The sequence below is a fragment of the Macrobrachium rosenbergii genome, chromosome 15, assembly GCF_040412425.1.
Source record: "Macrobrachium rosenbergii isolate ZJJX-2024 chromosome 15, ASM4041242v1, whole genome shotgun sequence".
Taxonomy (NCBI): Eukaryota; Metazoa; Arthropoda; class Malacostraca; order Decapoda; family Palaemonidae; genus Macrobrachium; species Macrobrachium rosenbergii.
Genome location: NC_089755.1, coordinates 20,419,305 through 20,438,669, shown reverse-complemented (window position 1 = coordinate 20,438,669; position 19,365 = coordinate 20,419,305).

Sequence of the window (19,365 nt, the reverse complement as noted above, 5' to 3'; positions counted from 1 at the left end):
TAATAGTACAACTTAGAATTGATAATACAATTTTAATAGTAACGTAATATGAGCAACAAGTGTGCATGTGTTCAGCGAAGACTTGTTTCATTTCAATTGTCATCAGTTGAGATAAGAGAGAGCGCTTTGTTGCTTTGTTTTGGGGTTACACTAGGACAGTTTGGAATAACAATTGCCGATTCGTTCGGGAAATCAACTCAGTTTTTCGTCTTGTTTATAAAACAAGTCAGTCATGATTAGCCGATTGCAGTATGTTTCGATCGTATAACAATTTCTGTAAAAGATTTGTCCCATACGAGAATAAGACGAGTGATTTCGCATTGTTACGTGCATTGTTCGAGTCACGTGCGCCACTTTGAGAGAAAGAGTAACATGTCCTGATCAGTTAAGTCATGTTTTGTAAGACTGAAGTTCAAAACGTTTTGCTGGGAGTGACGTCACCTTCCTTCTAGAAATTTCTCTTTTGGCATCTCGTAACCAAAATGCCTTAATGACGTCATGTAATTGTTTCATGTGCTACTGGAGTTCTGAAATCTGTTTCATTCTTATTCTTGAGACCAACCTCTCTCTCTCTCTCTCTCTCTCTCTCTCTCTCTCTCTCTCTTCAAAAGAGTGAAGTTATTAATTAACGTAGAATATTGTGGTCACTGGTGTTAGTCTTAGCTTTTTTGAGATCTGAGGGCAGGAAAAGTGTAATGGCGCCTTATTAAGAGTGTGTTTTGTGGAAAAGCAGCTGCAGCAAGTGATTTTACAAAAATTTTCACAAACTTCTGTAAGGTAACATGAATTTTACTTATTAATACCATGGTATAATAAGTTAGGGAAATTTTGCCTTAGTGAAATTATTATTGATAAATCTTTTGTGGAATCGTGTGTGTTCTTGTGTTTGCACTCTCTTCATATTTTCACATTTTTTTTATGTTTGAGATGTAACATTTATTTATGTAGCATTTTAAATGTTTCTTGGTAATTTAATGTTGCATACTTGATTTAATTTTCATTTATTAAGATTTTCTTTTCAAATCTTAAGTGATTCTTGATAGTTTAAATTTTGCATGATTAATTTAAATTCCTGATAAAGCTTTTCTGGATTTGTTTTGTTTCATAATTTAATTCAAGAATTAATTAAGTTTTGTGTTATTTTCAAGTAATAGCAAATTTTTCAGACTGTGAATTCTAATTAAAAATTTTGAATTTAAAAATAAAATTTTGTATTTAATATCTTTTAGAAAAACAGTATTTCATTTGTTGACCACCAGTGAATAGGATTAATTGTGTGTGCATAAGGCAAAGTGATAAACATGTTTTGTTCTTTTAATTTTCCTAAAGTGAGTTAAGACCAGGGAAACAGTTAAAGTTATTTAATGGAGTGATGCCCTTTTACTCTAGAATAGTTCTACTTTAATTGTTGATATCTCACACATATTCTGATAAACTGAGTTTGATTTTTTCAAGTGATTAATAAGTTTTTTAAGAGATCACTGTTACCTTTAGAGTACTCAGTCGTAATTTCCTATTGTTATGAGAGTTCAGGTATCTGGCTGAAGTGAGGTAAATTTTTTAATTTTGAAATTAGTTGTATAATAAGCAGGTACTTGGTACTCATCGTAACAATATTATTTGGTGCCCAGAGACCCGGGAACAAAACAAAATATCACTCTGGTTTATGGTTTATACTGGTGGTGTTAGGGATATATTTTGTTAGGAGAGTAGCCACATGGTTATTTTTTGCTTTGTATTGTGAATTATTTAGTTGAGTAACTTAGAGAAAATGGCTCTGTTCGATGTTCAGAAGTTTTTAGCAGCTTCTTCACTAAAACAGTTATCTGAATCCAACCTGACTAAGGCACAGTGGACTGTTTTAGCATTGATGAACTCTGGTAAAATAGATGTAGAGTTAGAAGAGGCACAAGAATTGTTGTATGCAGCTGAGGAAAAAATTATAAATAAGGAAGAGTAAAAGAGAAAAGTGATACAGAATTAGAGCTTAGACGCATAGAAGCAGAAGAAAATTTGATTAAGCTGAAGATGCAGGTTGAAAGAGAGAAAATACTGGCTGAAAGAGAAAGAGAAGATAGAGAGAAAAGGGAAAGAAAAGAAAGAGAGGAAGAAAAAGCAGCAGAAGAAGAAAGAGAAAGAGCAAAAGAGGTAAGAGAAAGAGCAAGATATGAAAGAGAGATGAAGTTAATAAAAACTCGATCCACAGTACCTGTCACACAGTCTAACCCTACCCAAGGTAATTCAGACCCTGTATTTGATGTAGTAAGAGAGCAGAAGTTAATTCCAAAATTTACAGAAGAAGCTCCAGATGAGTTTTTTGATCACTTTGAAAAAGTGGCTTCAGGTACGGGATGCCCACAGGATAAATGGTCAGTCTTGTTACAGAGTGTTCACACTGGTAAAGAAAGAAGTGCCTATTTAGCCTTATCAGCTGACCAGTGTAAAGAGTAAAAGGTACTCAAAAAAATGTGCTACAAGTTTACCAGATGACCCCTGAGTATTATAATGAAAGATTCAGATCCTTGGGAAAGGATGACAAGATGACTTTCTTGGATTATGCCTACAAAGTAAGAAGATGTTTTAAACGATGGTTGGAGGCTGCTAAAGTTAAATCTATGGAATAACTTGAGGAGTTGCTAGTCCTAGAGCAATATCTTAGAGAAATTCCTGAACACATAAGAGCCTGTTTAAAAGAGAGTGAGGTTAAGAAACTTGACAAAGCTGCTACATTGAGTGAAGACTACATTATCATTTGTAGCAAAAGGAATTATAATGTCAAGTACCAGAACCAACAACGCACAGGTTTCAGGTCTCATCCAAATTTCAGGAACATTACAACTGGAAATCATTCTAGTGGCTACGCCAATACAAAGCCAGGTAATACCCCTCAGCAATTGAATGTTAAATCCTCATCATCCAGTTTGTTCTCAAGACAGATACAGATGACCAATGTTGTCTGCTACAAGTGTGTAAGAGTAGGATACTACAGTCGAGACTGTTATCAGACACAACAGCAGACCAAACCAGTTGGTCAAGTAGTTAAAGGTAACCAGGTGAAGCAAACTATGAAGAGCAGTGTGGGGAAGACTGAGACAGCTGGGAAGACTGCGACTAAACAAGCAGAGTGTTTAGCAACCAGTGAAAATGTAACTTCAAGCAGTGAGTGGCTGAGCAGCTTGGAGGATTTCAAGCCATATATCTATGAAGGTAACACTGACAACTCAAGGAGGAAGTGTGCAGGTACCAGTCAAGGTATTACGTGATACGGGGGGTAACCATAGTGTGGTAGTTCGTGGTGCTCACCCACAGTTGGAGAAGAATCTCACCGGAGATTCAATTATTTTGAAGTGTATAGGAGGAGAAGAGGTGACTCCTGTGTGCTGCTTGCACCTGCCCTGTGAATATGTGACAGGGAATGTTGATTTTGATGTAAAGGACTCACTAGCTGTTGAAGGTGTACATGTTTTACTGGGTAACGAAGTTGGTGGTGTACCATTTGTTCCTTGTCCTATAGTGACAAACTGTTAAGGATTAGTCCTGCAGTAGATTTAGAGAAGAAAAGCCCCCACCTGCCAAGTTATGTAACTACCAGGAATATGAAGAGAACTATATTTGCAAGTGAAGAAACTTAGGATTTACCTGCACCAGAAGGATCAAGTGAAGGATCTTTGAAGAGCTGTTCCAGGAAAGTGAAGTTTCCACTAGTGTTAGTAATGAAGAGATTTCCCAAGAAGAAGAGGATCCTGTTGTTATTGAAGAGACTCCGAGTAGTCAAAGTGTTCCTGAAGATAGTAATGAAACTATAGAAGCAGAGTTAGCAGATATGAAGAGTTCAGCCCTTGAAGTTGGTCAAGTGACGAGAGAGAAGCTAATGGAACTGCAGAAGAGGGATACAACGTTGGATGATCTGTTCTTCAGAGTTGTTGATCAAGAAGAGATGCAACAAACTCCTACCAGTTATTATCAAAAGGAAGGATTGCTAATGAGGAAGCATCGACCTGTAGATACACCAGGAAATGCTGAATGGGGTGAATATCATCAAATTTTTATTCCATATCCATTGAAGAAGCAAGTGGTAGCAGTAGCGCACGAGTTTGGACATATGGGAATCAGGAAGACTGTTGAGAGGATTATGAAGTATTTTTTCTTCCCTAGACTTCACAAGGATGTCAGCAGATTTTGCAGAGAGTGTCACACATGCCAGATAGCTGGAAAACCGAATGAAGCCATTCAGAAAGCATCCCTACAACCCATAGAATTTAGAGGAGAACCTTTTAGCAAGATAATAATAAATGTGGTTGGGCCGCTTCTGAAAACAAAGAAAGGAAATGAATATTTGCTGACATTAATGTGTCTAGTGACTAGGTATCCTGAGGCGATTCCTGTAAGAAGTATAAGTGCAAAGGTAATTGCTGAGAAGTTGGTGGAGTTTTTCTCCAAGTTTGGAATACCAGAAATTGTGCAAAGTGATAGAGGAACGAACTTTACTTCAAAATTGTTCCAGGATGTGATGAACTTGTTAGGAGTAAAACAACAGTTATCAACTGCTTATCATCCAGAGCCTCAAGGAGCCTTGGAAAGGTTCCACCAGACATTGAAAAGTATGTTAACTAAGTATTGTAATGAATCAGGAAGAGAACGGGATGCTGGTTTACCCTTGTTGTTATTTGAAGTTAGGAATGCTTATCAAGAAAGTATGGGATGTTCACCAATTGAAATGATTTTTGGTCGAGACATTAGAGATTCATTGAAGATTCTTGCAGAGAATTGGGAAGAAAATCACGAGGAAATCCATGGAGAATATGTGAAGAACTTGAGGAAAAGGTTAAGAGAAATTAGAAAATTCTCTTCAGAAAATCTGAAAATAAGTCAAGAGAAAATGAGAAGGAAATATGATGCTAAGACTAAGCTAAGAAATTTTAGTATTGGACAGCATGTTCTAGTGTTCTTACCAGTGAAAAGATTTCCCCTTACCAATAAGTTTCAAGGTCCTTATAGGATAATAGAGAAGTTAAGTGATCGAACTTATGCGATTGAAACACCAGGAAGAAGGAAACGACAGAGGAAGATACATGTGAATCTTTTGAAAACTTACTTCTCAGAGACTAAAACTGAAACAGTGTCAATAACACAGACAACTTCATCTACAGAGGACGATGATGGCTACGAATTGGGAGCTGAAAGCAAGATGAACAATTCTTCAATATTGGAAAATTTGGAAGATAAACTAAAACATCTGAGTGTTGAGCAAAGTAAGGAATAACTAAAACATCTGAGTGTTGAGCAAAGTAAGGAATTAAGTGAGGTGATTCAAAGTTTCCCTGAAATTTTTGCAGATGTACCTAGGCATACCAATCTGACAAAGCATGAGATAAAGATCAGAGAAGATGGAAAACCTTTTAAACAGAGAGCTTATTGCTTATCACCTTTTCATCGAGATGTTTTGAAGAAAGAAGTTGAATATTTGTTGCAGCATGGATTAGCAGAACCCAGTTCAAGTCATTATAGTTCTCCTCGTGTGTTAGTGAAGAAACCAGATGGCTCATTTAAGATGTGTACTGATTATAGAAACTGAATTCCATCAGTGTGGCTGACAATTATCCCTTGCCTCTTATTGATCAATTACTTGATAATATTGGGCAAGCCAAATTTGTTTCCAAGATAGACTCGTTGAAAGGATATTATCAAATTCCCTGTGATGAGAATGCTAAGTTGCTGTTAGCTTTCATTACTCCTTTTGGACTGTATCAAAATACTGTTTTGCCATTTGGTCTGATGAATGCCCCTGCAACATTCTAGCGACTGATGGATCAACTACTAGGATCAATAGAAGGCGTGGATGTATACCTTGATAACATTGTGATTTGTTCTAATACATGGGAAGAACATCTGAAGATATTAAGGAAAGTGTTCAAGAAACTACGGGAAGCAGGACTAACAATCAACTTACAAAAAAGTGAGTTTGGAAAGGCAACTGTTCAGTGTCTAGGATTTGAAATTGGAAAAGTCCTTCTTGCTAAAGCAGACGGTAGCCCTAAGCCTTAACTCCCTACTACGAGGAAACAGGTACAAAGATTTTTGGACTTGGCTGGACTTTATCATCGATTCTGTCCGAATTTCTCAGCCATAGTAGCTCCCCTGACTGATTTTGTAACTGTACTGTGTAGAGATGGAGAACATTTTTGGAAAGAACAGTGTAATTGTCGATTATTTATCCCATTCTGAATCGCCGGATTCAAACCCGGGATAGCTAATCTTCTGGGGGGAGGAATTTCATGATGTTGCCTTGTGATATGTATATCATGCAATATTTTTATATATTTACTTTTTTATTTATCATGTGTTATGTGTAATGATAGTGATTATTGAAGTTTCGTATTTAGTTTGGCATCAGATCTCAAAAGAACTAATGATTTAAATAACTTAATAGCATAACTTAGAATTGATAATACAATTTTAATAGTAACGTAGTATGAGCAACAAGTGTGTGTGTGTTCAGCGAAGACTTGTTTCATTTCAATTGTCGTCAATTGCGATAAGAGAGAGCGCTTTGTTTTGGGGTTACGCGAGGACAGTTTGGAATAACAATTGCTGGTTCATTCAGGAAATCAACTCAGTTTTTCATTTTGTTTATATAACAAGTCAATCATAATTAGCCAAATACAGTATGTTTCGATCGTATAACGATTTCTGTAAAAGATTTGTCCCATACGAGAATAAGACGAGTGATTTCGCATTTTTACATGCATTGTTTGAGTCACATACGCCACTTTGAGAGAAAGAGTAACATGTTCTGATCAGTTATGTCATGTTTTGTAAGATTGCAGTTCAAAACGTTTTGCTGGGAGTGACGTCACCTTCCTCCTAGAAATTTCTCTTTTGGTATCTCGTAACCAAAATGCCTTAAAGACATCATGTAATTGTTTCATGTGCTACTAGAATTATGAAATCTGTTTCATTCTTATTCTTGAGACCAACCTGTCTGGTTCACTCTCTCTTTCTCTCTCTTTCTTCAAAAGAGAGAAGTTATTAATTAACGTAGAATATTGTGGTCACTGGTGTTAGTCTTAGCATTTTTGAGATCTGAGGGTAGGAAAAGTGTAACGGCACCTTATTAAGAGTGTGTTTTGTGGAAAAGCAGCTGCAACAAGTGATTTTACAAAAATTTTCACAAACTTCTTTAAGGTAACATGAATTTTACTTATTAATACCATGGTATAATAAGTTAGGGAAATTTTGCCTTAGTGAAATTATTATTGATAAATCTTTAGTAGAATTGTGTGTGTTCTTGTGTTTGCACTCTCTTCATATTTTCGCATTTTTTTATGTTTGTGATGCAACATTTATTTACGTAGCATTTTAAATATATCTTGGTAATTTAACATTGCATTTAATTTTCATTTATTAAAATTTTCTTTTCAAATCTTAAGAGATTCTTGATAGTTTAAATTTTGCCTGATTAATTTAAATTCTTGTTGAAGTTTTTGTGGATTAGTTTTGTTTCATAATTTAATTCAAGAATTAATTAAGTTTTGTGTTATTTTCAAGTAATAGTAAATTTTTCAGATTGTGAATTCTAATTAAAAATTTTGAATTTAAAAATAAAATTTTGTATTTAATATTTTTAGAAAAACAGTGTTTCATTTGTTGACCACCAGTGAATAGGATTAATTGTGTGTGCATAAGGCAAAGTGATAAACATGTTTTGTTATTTTAGTTTTGCTAAAGGGAAACAATTAAAGTTAGTTGATGGAGTGATGCCCTTTTACTCTAGAATAGTTCTATTTAACTGTTGATACCTCACATTCTGATAAACTGAGTTTGATTTTTTTAAGTGATTAATAAGTTTTTAAGAGATCACTGTTACCTTTAGAGTACTTAGTCGTAATTTCCTATTGTCATGAGAGTTCAGGTACCTGGCTGAAGTGAGGTAAATTTTTTAATTCTGAAATTAGTTGTGTAATAACCAGGTACTTGGTATGCATCCTGACAATATATATATATATATATATATATATATATATATATATATATATATATATATATATATATATATATATGTGTGTGTGTGTGTGTGTGTGTGTGTGTGTGTGTGTGTGTGTGTGTGTAGAATCTACTGGTCACTTTTACTGGACACATATGTAATTCTAAGAGGGCATTGATATATATATATATATATACTATATATATATATATATATATATATATATATATATATATATATATATACATATATATATATATATATATATATATATATATATATATATATATATATATATATATATATATATATATATATATATATATATATATATATATATATATATATATATATATATATATATATATATATATATATATATACAGGCTGTTTCTGTGAAATTAGAGCGCCCCCTCTACAGCATAAACTAAAATTGATATGGACAAAAACAAAAGTAATTCAGAACAGGTATTTTTTTAAGTTTCTCTCTGCGTATTTAATATTTTGTGTGGCCTCCATCTGCCTGTACCACAGCCTGCATTCTTGAGGGGTATGATTTCAGCAAATCGCAAAAAAGCTGAGACTCAAACTCCATTTCCCTGAGCACTTCGGTCACCTCTCTTCGCAGGTCGTTGAGGCTTGGTATACCATCATTGTTCACTGTGTGCACTTCAACACAATCCTTTAAGATACTACCAATGTTTTCACACATATTAAGGTCAGGGGAGCTACCTGGAAATTCACTTGACAAGAAGAAATCGATACCACTGTTTCGAAGCAGCTCCTGTGTCTGAAGAGCCTTGAAACATGGTGCCTTATCATGCAAAAATGTGACTTCTTCAACAGATAACACATTTTTAGGATCTTTGAGGAAAGGAAATACTCCACCAGTAAGCACAGTTTCTCTGAAGTATTCGCCATTCCATGACTGTCCTTTTTCTTTGATGATCCACATTAACCGTTTGGCTGTGAAACAGAAAAATTCCCAAACATTCAGGAAATTTCAGAACTTGGTGATAGCTCACGTCATCGCTGATATCATCCAACTTTGCAGCCCAAATGATGTCATTTTTATGATTTGGCTTCCTGACTGTGTAATTAAAGAATTCATCTGATGCAGCAACATGGAGAAAGTCAGCTTCATCCCAATCTTTAAGAAATGAACCACAGAACCATGCACGGTCTTCTCTCTGTTGCTGAGTGATGTTGGGCTTGCTGATAACATGAAATGGCTTGATACCAGATTTTTTCAATTCACGATATACAGCACTATAATTTCTCTTCTTTCCCCTTTTTGCTTCTAGTTCAAGCGCCAATTTACGTAAAGACTTTCTTGGTCTACCCACTGCCTCAGCTATGATGTCTTTTGACTCCTGAGAAAGGACTTCAGGCCTTCCAAGATTCTCACTCTTTTTGCAATGACAGTCATATGGATTTTTGTTCCAGTTTCTTTTAAAAAAGGATTCATCTCTTTTAATGTATTTAGCTATCCAGGAACATGAAATGAAGGATGTGCCAGCATCCCTGGCCTCTCTGAAGGTTATAGCCCAGATTCGGTCAATCCATCTGATTTCCTTTGAGTCGTTAGCTATGACTGTATCTAACTCCAAGTCTGAAAATACAAGAAATGTAAAATGAAAAATAGCTTAATAGAAACTTAAAATAATGTACTTGGAGATTGGCTATAGCGGAAAACTTCATAACTTTCCATTTGGTCTGTGGAGGGGGTTCTAATTTCGAAACACCTGGTATATATATATATATATATATATATATATATATATATATATATATATATATATATATATATATATATATATATGTTTTTTTTCCTGGCAATTTAGCTTGAAATACTCTTTGTGACACAGGTAGCAACAATTTCAGATAATTTAGCCTTGTGATTCCAACTTCGTGGGGCCAGGGAAACATAAAACAAGAGGAAAAAAGAGGGAATTTCATATGAGTGTAAGGCTCTTACTACTGAAGGAGAATATTACGTAAACACGTGGGCAAACTTACAGGAGTGTATTTACATAAATAACATTACTACGGGAAAGAGTAATGCAAGTAGATTATTGATCCTACGGGATGAATGAAACTGGGGGGACTCCAGACACAGTCCAAGAAGATTCCACGATATAGGGTCCCTCTGAAATGAGAGATATGCACGTTATACGCCAGTAATGAAAATAGCCAAAATCGAAGCTGCACTGATGGTGCAAATGGGCTTCGATGAATTAATAATGGCTTAGCACTGCCGACACTCGAGGAGCACAGACATTTGACAAGAGATTCGGTGATTACTGGCACTCAAATTAAGTAAATGTTACGAGGAAAAGCGTGACTGAATGGATGTCTTTACAGAGCACGTTACCGTAAGGCAGATTTGGTTCCAGCGCAGAAAGCGGTCCATGGATGACTTGCGATTTCTGAGGGCGAGTTTTCTTCCACGTGGTAAGATGCAGGGGCTTCCATAAAGGGCAAGGCAATGGGAACTTCACGCTATGCCAAGCAAATGGAGTGGGTCATCGGTCAGGCCAGCATCCAAGGGAACACGTGGGTGGTGGCCGGAGTGCACAGAGGAAAAGTACACTTTGAAAGGCCACGTGGTTAGGAGCTAAGGGCATCATTGGGCCAGGGCATGGTGGTAATTTGGGTGTCGACTCTACTCCATCCCATCCAGCGCGCGTGTGAGAGACTGAGACCGAGCCTTGGTCTCTTTTCGCTTTTATCTCCTCCTATGGGGCAGGTGGCACGTCCAACACATAGAGAGTTGAGTCATGTTCAGCTGATGCCCACAGGGGTTTTTGCCTGAAAAGGACAACCAGACAGATTCACTTTTGCCTCGGAAATCAGAAATTATCTACTTAAAGGGAGTGGCCTACAATCGGTTTTATTTCCTCGTATTCTGACTGTGCGAAATATCGATCGGCAGACAAGCAAAAGAAAAGGGAGCAATCTTCTAGTGAAGTCTTGCTACTCTTAATAATATATATATATATATATATATATAATATATATATATATATATATATATATATATATATATATATATATATATGTGTGTGTGTGTGTGTGTGTATGTGTGTTAATGTTTTTGTTTTACGTTTATGTGCATTAACCACTTACGTGTTAGGAAGCACGCTCTAGAAGTTGTTCTTATGTTTTCTAGCTTGTCTTTCGATCGTCATAATGGCTACTCTTGCTTTCATTGATTTTTTCCTTCATCTGTATAATTGTTAGATAAATTCTTATACCCAAAAGTTTTTGAGCTAGTTTTTGTATCTCAAATTTTCATTATCGTTATCAACATTTCCCCTTGTTATTATTGCCATTTGTTATCCTGTAACGAAGAATCCTATTCGTGTCCAGCCAGTTCTACCGATGGGCAATCACTGAGATCGGTCATATCTCTATTCTAGCCAAAATCTTTTTATCTTTATTCTGTTAACATCTTGAAGAGTTGGAACAGCATTGCCCTCATCTTGAGTCCCGTGAATTTTGCAATGCAAGAAATAATGACTGGAACGGTTAATTCCAGCCGTATGTGGCTCTGTTCGGTTGACCTTTTAAAAGAAATCTTTTTATGCTCAATATTAAAGCAGACACCGCTGCCCTTAAAAAGTTCTACCACCCAAGCAAAGTGCATGTGGGCGTTTCCTTAGTGATGAAAAGTTCGCTTCTTAAGAAAAAGGAGGTTGAGTGATAGAGGATTTATAGCGAGAATTCTTTAAATTACAAAGGAATTGAAGGAATTCAACAGGATGTGAATGGTTTGAAGAAATGAGCGAACCGGTTGACCCTCGTGACAAGGTTTTGTGTGTAGTGCCGTAATCGACATGTGTTCCTGTCGATGAAACACCATCTGCTCCTCTCCCGAATGTCGGTAGGTCCATAGTGCCCTGTTGTCTCTTCAGTATCACAGTTTCTATGTTTTGACCCAGGTTTATACTTGACAATCGCTTTCGTCCACATTCGTCTGGTTAGTGTTAACCTTCTTCCGAGATTCCTTCCCAGTCTTCAGAAGGCTTTGTTTGCGTACCTGAGAGGCACGCTTCAGTTTTAGGAGAGGAGAAACGAAGGCGACTCCTAAACACCAACAATAATGATGACTTCACCCTGAGGGATTGTGGCTCTTATGTGTTCTCTATCTGTTTGCAAGTTTTGTTTACTTCCTCTAGCCAGTTTGTCCGTTCACAATGTTTATAAGAAAGTTACTGATTTATTTCAGGACTTCGTTGTTTAATTTACCGTACATTTTCATCTGTGCATGATGAAAAGATAGCGCTAAAAGATGAAAGTATTGGCACGCTACCCGCAGTGAACTTTTATTTACGTCACAATACCCGTCTCGGTCACACTTTGACACGGAACGTTTCCCTTCATCTGAATGAAGCAGTTTAGTATTATGAGAATTACAAATGGTATAAATATTTCATACTAGCACAGAATTTGCAAAGGACGAAGAACTCTGTAAATCGAAAACGAAATTGAAACAGGTTAAAACTAAAATGGGAAAATTGAAATATTAGATGTTTAAAACTGCTTTCTGTGAAGTTTTAAAATCTGATTGCCAGAATTATTCTGAATATCACAGATACTGTGTAACGAGGGGTTTTTCAGAATTATAAGCTTAATGAGTTTTTTCATAACTATAAGTTACAGGAATTATCACAATGCCCACCTTACAGGAAAAAAGTTGGTTTTTGCATGACCTGTTGTTAGAAAAAAATAAGCTAGAATTCTTTGTGATGGCCTTTTTAAGAAAATACGGAACATTTTGGCCATAGCGTCCTTGAAGACAAGCGTCCAGAGTTTTCATTACTTGTAAAGAAAGGAGGCTAGAATTTTTCAATTTCCTGCAAAGAAAAGGAGCCCGAATTTTTGCAATTTCGGCGAAGAAAAGCTCCCTGAATTTTAGCAATTCCTGCAAAGTACTGGAATTATGCCATAATTGTTTCCCATGCTTCCAGAGTAAGGAGGCCACATATTTTGCAACGCAAGCAACAAAAACTTGGGGGTATAGGACAGACTTCTGCGATGCCCATAAAGAAAAAGAGGCCAGGTATATTCAGTACTTTGCCCGCCAAAAAATAGAATTTTTCGCTGTCTGCAAAGAAAAGAGGGTAGAATTTTCTGAGGTATCTGTGAAGGAAAAAAAGCCAGAATTTTAGTAATGCCTGCAAGGGAAGAAAACCACAATTTTTCCATTGCCTACTGTACGTAGAAAACAGCCCAGAATTATTTCAGTGCCTACAGAAAAAAGCCAGATTTTTGCAGTGCCTGCAATGAAAACAGGCCAGAATTTTGTAATGCCTGCACAGGAAAGAGGCCAGATTTTTTCAGTGTCTGCTAACAAAAGGAGCCAGAATTTTTGCATTGTCTGCAAAGAAAAGAGACCAGAGTTTTTCAATGCCAGGAAAGAAATAGAGGCTAGATATTTACAATGCATCCCAAGAAGAGGCCAGAATTTTGTAACGTCTGCCAAGAAAAGAAGTCAGAATTTGCATACCTGCAAAGCAAATGGTTCAGGTTTTGCAATGTCTGTCATGAAAAGAAGCCAGAATTTTACAATGTCTGCCAAGATAAGTCAGGATATGTGCATTGGCAGCAGAGAAGAAGAGCCTAGATTCTTATCTGCACTGCCTACGAAGAAAAGAAGCTTTGATGCTTGGAAGTAAAAGAAACCGGAAAATCTGCAAGGCAAGAAATTAAAAAGTCGTCTATGTAAACAATGTGATCAAGATTATCACCATGACTTCTGCACTGGAAAAGGGTACCAGAAATAAAAAAATAGTAAAGAAGACAAAGAAAGTAAGAATTTTTTTTGGTATTTTTAAAGACAGAAAAAGTTTAGCACATTAAAATGGTCTTTGCAAAACAATAATTCATCTTGTTCTTCCTGAGAAAAATGAAACCAAAAAATGTATGCCGTAAGAGACCTGAACTTCTCAATGGTGTCTTTAAAAAAACAAAAATTCACGCTGTGGTCGCTCAAAAGACTGCAGGTGAAACGAATTGAGTCATTTCTTGAAGTTGGGAAAACCCTGGTTTTTGGCCCTAGCTAAGACATCATTTCATTTAGAATCATTCCCCGTTTGTGACTGGTTAATCGTTTGAAGTATGTCGTCCATGAGAGAAATCAAGAAAGAAGGAACATCCTTCATAAAAAAAAAAAACGGAAATAATTATGCTCTGAGGGAACCTGTACTGAGGGAAGCAACACTCATGTCTTAACATTTTTGCAGTGAATTAAAAGTTCGTGTCTTTGTCGAACGCAATGCAGCTATGCTCTAAGCAAAAGACTCGATATTTATTACTTGGGTCTGCATAAACGACCAGCATTATCCATCTGTGGTGAATAAGCCCTTTCATTAAATGAATGGGAAGTTATTTATGTCAGTGAATGATGGGCCTTCCCCATCATTAAAATTTACCGGAACTCTCTCTCTCTCTCTCTCTCTCTCTCTCTCTCTCTCTCTCTCTCTCTGGTTGGCCTTGAATTCAAATGAGAAGAAAGATGACTTAAAATTGTGGCTGTGCTCTGTTAGCCGATTAAAAACTAAGTAACAAAAAAAATCATTTTTGATCCATACATAATATCTGATTGCCATTCAACTTAGTTGTGTTAACTTTCTTTATCCTGTTTGTAAACCATAAAACATAAAACACAAAACTTATGATTATGGTGTGATCGCTGTACCTCCGTTGGACCAAACAGTGAATTAGATATCTGGTATTTAGCACACTATGGTGAACGCACCAGGGTTAAAACGGTTAGTGGGTAACATCATTCCGAATTACTGATCGAGAATCTTTTTGTCGATATATATATATATATATATATATATATATATATATATATATATATATATATATATATAGATAGATAGATAGATAGATAGATATACATTAGCGCTGAAGGTGGACCATGGAAACGTATTCATCTCTACATAAAACTTATTTCCAACGTTTCGCAATAAAAAGCTTTATTACATCATCAGGAAATCTGTTAAATAATGAATAAAATTACTTTAAAAATTGCTCTTAAAATCAATAAAATCCATAAAATACTTCACAGTTAAAACTACAAGATAAAAAAAAGATGAAAAAAAGAAACAAAAAGACAAAAAGACATAGCAAAACCAAAGACCGCTAACCAACCTTATACCAAGAAGGCAGAAGACAGAATGCATAAGTAAAGTTAACTCAGGTACAGCTGAGTGGAGGAGGTCTGGGTATTTAACTGGGAACTAGTTGTTTAATAAATAATGATTCCAGGATAGGCAGTTCGATACATTAGTTGTTTGGCCTATGATACAGAAATTGTTTCTATCAATATATGTTTTAAAATTTTCAATGGTTTCTTATGCCTTGAATGCTCGAATTGGAGAGCCTACAGCCAGTCCGAAAACTTAATCCCCGATGAGAGTCCATTCTGACCCTCAGTAACCTCCTCGTGGATCAACATATGTCCCAGAGTTACACTTAGGAAGTATACTTATATACCACGTTAGAGGTCAAAAGAGGGTCTAATCGATCTTTGTATCTGAAAAAGGAACCAATCGTTAGTGGATTTTTAGAATTAATTTTAGATTAATGGCACCATAATGTTTATGAACAATTTGTGCGAACCTTTGTCGAAAAGAATCATCATGTAAAAATGGAAATTTGGCATAAAAGCTAATTTTGGTACTTAAAAGGTTTGGCGAATTCATGAATTGTTTGTTAAGAAACATGCGGAGCTTTAAAAACAAGTTCTGTGGGAAGCAATTATTCACAAAATATGCAGAAATTCAACCAATTTCTTGATGGAAGGATTGCCAGTTCGATGTAATAAAAAGCCCTGTCCAAGAGTAAAAATAGATTCAGTTTAAAGTCATAAAAAAAGAACTAAAAGATTGGATCCTAAACCAGTAAATGTCTTCTTTCTAAAAACAGTATTACAAAATCCATTATCCCTATTAACAAGAACTGTCTAGGAAAGGCAACTGATTGTTCACCTCTTTTTCTTACAGTAAACAAATGTTATTATGTTTAGTATTAACATATGGGGAAAAAACGAGTCAATATCACAATCATTCTTAAATAAGGCGAAGGTGTCATCAATATACCTACCAAAAAAGAGTGGGTGGAACCTAAGTGGACATTCATCTAACATGCGCTCTTCCAGCGAGCACATGAAGATGTTGGCAAAAGTAGGACCCGAAGGAGAGCCCATGACTACACCGTCAGTTAGATGAATGTCCACTTAGGTTCCACCTAGAAAATGGTAGGTATATTGATGACACCTTCTAGCCTTATTTGAGAATGATTGTGATATTGACTGTTTTAAGTATATGTTAATATTAAACATAATAACATTAAGTTTACTGTAGAAAAAGAGGTGAACAATCAGTTGCCTTTCCTAGACGTTCTTGTTACTAGGGATAATGGATTTTGTAATACTTCTGTTTTTAGAAAGAAGACTTTTACTGGTTTAGGATCCAATTACTATAGTTCTTGTTTTTATGACTTTAAACTGAACTCTATTTTTACTCTCCTCCACAGGGCTTTTTTATTACATCGAACTGGCAATCCTTCCATCAAGAAATTGGTTTCCTTTCTGCATATTTTGTGAATAATTGCTTCCCACAGAACTTGTTTTTAAAAGCTCCGCATGTTTCTTAACAAACAATTCATGAATATCGCCAAACCTTGTAAAGTACCAAAATTAGCTTTTATGCCAAATTTCCATTTTTACATGATGATTCTTTTCGACAAAGGTTCGCACAAATTGTTCATAAACATTATGGTGCCATTAATCTAAAATTAATTCCTAAAAATCCACTAACGATTGGTTCCTTTTTCAGATACAAAGATCGATTAGACCCTCTTTTGACCTCTAACGTGGTATATAAGCCACTTGCCCTAAGTGTAACTCTGGGACATATGTCGGATCCACGAGGAGGTTACTGAGGGTCAGAATGGACTCTCATCGGGGATTAAGTTTTCGGACTGGCTGTAGGCTCTCCAATCCCGAGCATTCAAGCATAAGAAACCATTCGAAAATTTGTAAAACATATATTGATAGAAACAATTTCTGTATCATAGGCCAAACAACTAATGTATGCGAACTGCCTATCCTGGAATCATTATTTATTAAACAACTAGTTCCCCAGTTAAATACCCAGACCTCCTCCACTCAGCTGTACCTGAGTTAACTTTTCTTATGCATTCTGTCTTCTGCCTTCTTGGTATAAGGTTGGTTAGCGGTCTTTGATTTTGCTTCTATGTCTTTTTTTTTGTTTTTTTTTTCGGTTTTTTATCTTGTATTTTAACTGTGAAGTATTTTATGGATTTTATTGATTTTAAGAGCAATTTTTAAAGTAATTTTATTCATTATTTAACAGATTTCCTGATGATGTAATAAAGCTTTTTATTACGAAACGTTGGAAATAAAGAATTATGTAGAGATGAATACGTTTCCATGGTCCACCTTCGCGCTAATGTATACCACTGGCCGTCGCCTACTTCTGTTCTTTGATAGATAGATATATATATACGAATTTTTGTCATATACACTGTGTCATTATTTATTCACGAACAGTACGCTACAAATGTCGTTTAATATCAAATTCACTGAACCTCGGAATAACATACACCGAAAGAGAATTTATAAGTGATAAGCGATTCACCTCCACTGACGCTAGCCATACGGCTGTCAAGAAGGGTGTAAGTTGATACACACTAAGTCGTAAATATGCTTGCTGTATTCAGGTTTTTGTACTTAAAGTCGTTATCAACCCAGCTCAACCATGACAGACGACAGGTACGTTTGAAACACGTAACTAATTATGAATTTTTGTCAGACACACACGCACATGAACACATATGTGTGCGTGCGTATGAATAAAAACGTGATGGTGTGTGACAAAAATTCATAAGTAGCCACGTGTTACAAATATTCCAGTCGGCTGTCATGGTGTAGGTCGGTTGATACCCACTCTGGATTCGGCAGTCATATGTACGATGTGGTCTGTAACTAATACCTCTCTGATAGCTAGATGGCTAGCCTCCCTGAAAAGAAGTCATTTCCCATCCTTTCGATGGCTCCGAACCCCTGGTGACGGAGTGCTGATTCCCCTCGGTGTATGTTAGTCAGAGGTTAAGTGAATGTGATATTAAACGACATTAAACGATATACATATATATATACATATATATATATATATATATATATATATATATATATATATATATATATATATATATATATATATATATATATATACTGTATATATATGTGTGTGTATATATATATGTAATATATATATATATATATATATATATATATATATATATATATATATATATATATATATATATATATATATATATGTACTATATATATGTGTGTGTGTGTATATATATGTAATATATTATATACATATATATATATATATATATATATATATATATATATATATATATATATATATATATGTAGAATATATAGGAAATTAGATAGAAAAGAGAGAGAGAGAGAGAGAGAGAGAGAGAGAGAGAGAGAGAGAGAGAGAGAGAGAGAGAGAGAGAGAAAATATAGAAAAGAGAAAAAGTTAGGAGAGAGAAGGAGAGAGGTGTAAGAATAAGAAGAGAGGCAGAGAGCACAGTGATAATGCCTAAAAGCTGTTGTTATTATCAGGATTCCAATATGCTGATCGAGGCAGAATTTTGCATGAACTCAAAAGCAATATATCGCGTTAAAGCCATAAAAATGATCATTGAAGTGGGAAGTAGTGGCCTCGCAATTAAGTTAACCAAATCTTGAGTCAGCACTGCCAAAAAGCTTACAGCAGCTGGCTCTATAAACCCACCTTCACAGGAGGCGTTTTCATGGAAATTCCAGGAAATTGGGGGCTGGACAAAGTGATGTACTTCTACACCCTCCAATCAAACATACTAGTGAGGGGTCTTTCACACACCCTCCTAAGATCACCTCCAGTCAAGTCCTCTAAGGAGAGATTTGAATCACACCCACTACAGTCCTTCCAATCAACTATTTGAAGGGGAGGCCTTGCTGATAAATCCTTCCAATAGGGCTAGAAGGAGGTGGAGATTGCAGATAACAAGAATTCCAGGGGTTCAACAAGCTGGAGATCGCCAGGGGAGAACAGATCAAGACTGTGTCCTTTGAGGGAGAGTATGTCTCCCTTTGCTTCCGTTTTCCCCATATAGACTGAGTCAAAGAAAATTACTCCAGAGTGATTTCGTTTTATACCACTGTAACCTGTTAATTTTGTACTGATCTTTATAATACTAAGTACTGATTAAAGTGAAGAAATTACCGATCTCGTCTCTATACGCCTTCCTGAGAAATATCAATTCTTAATTAATTA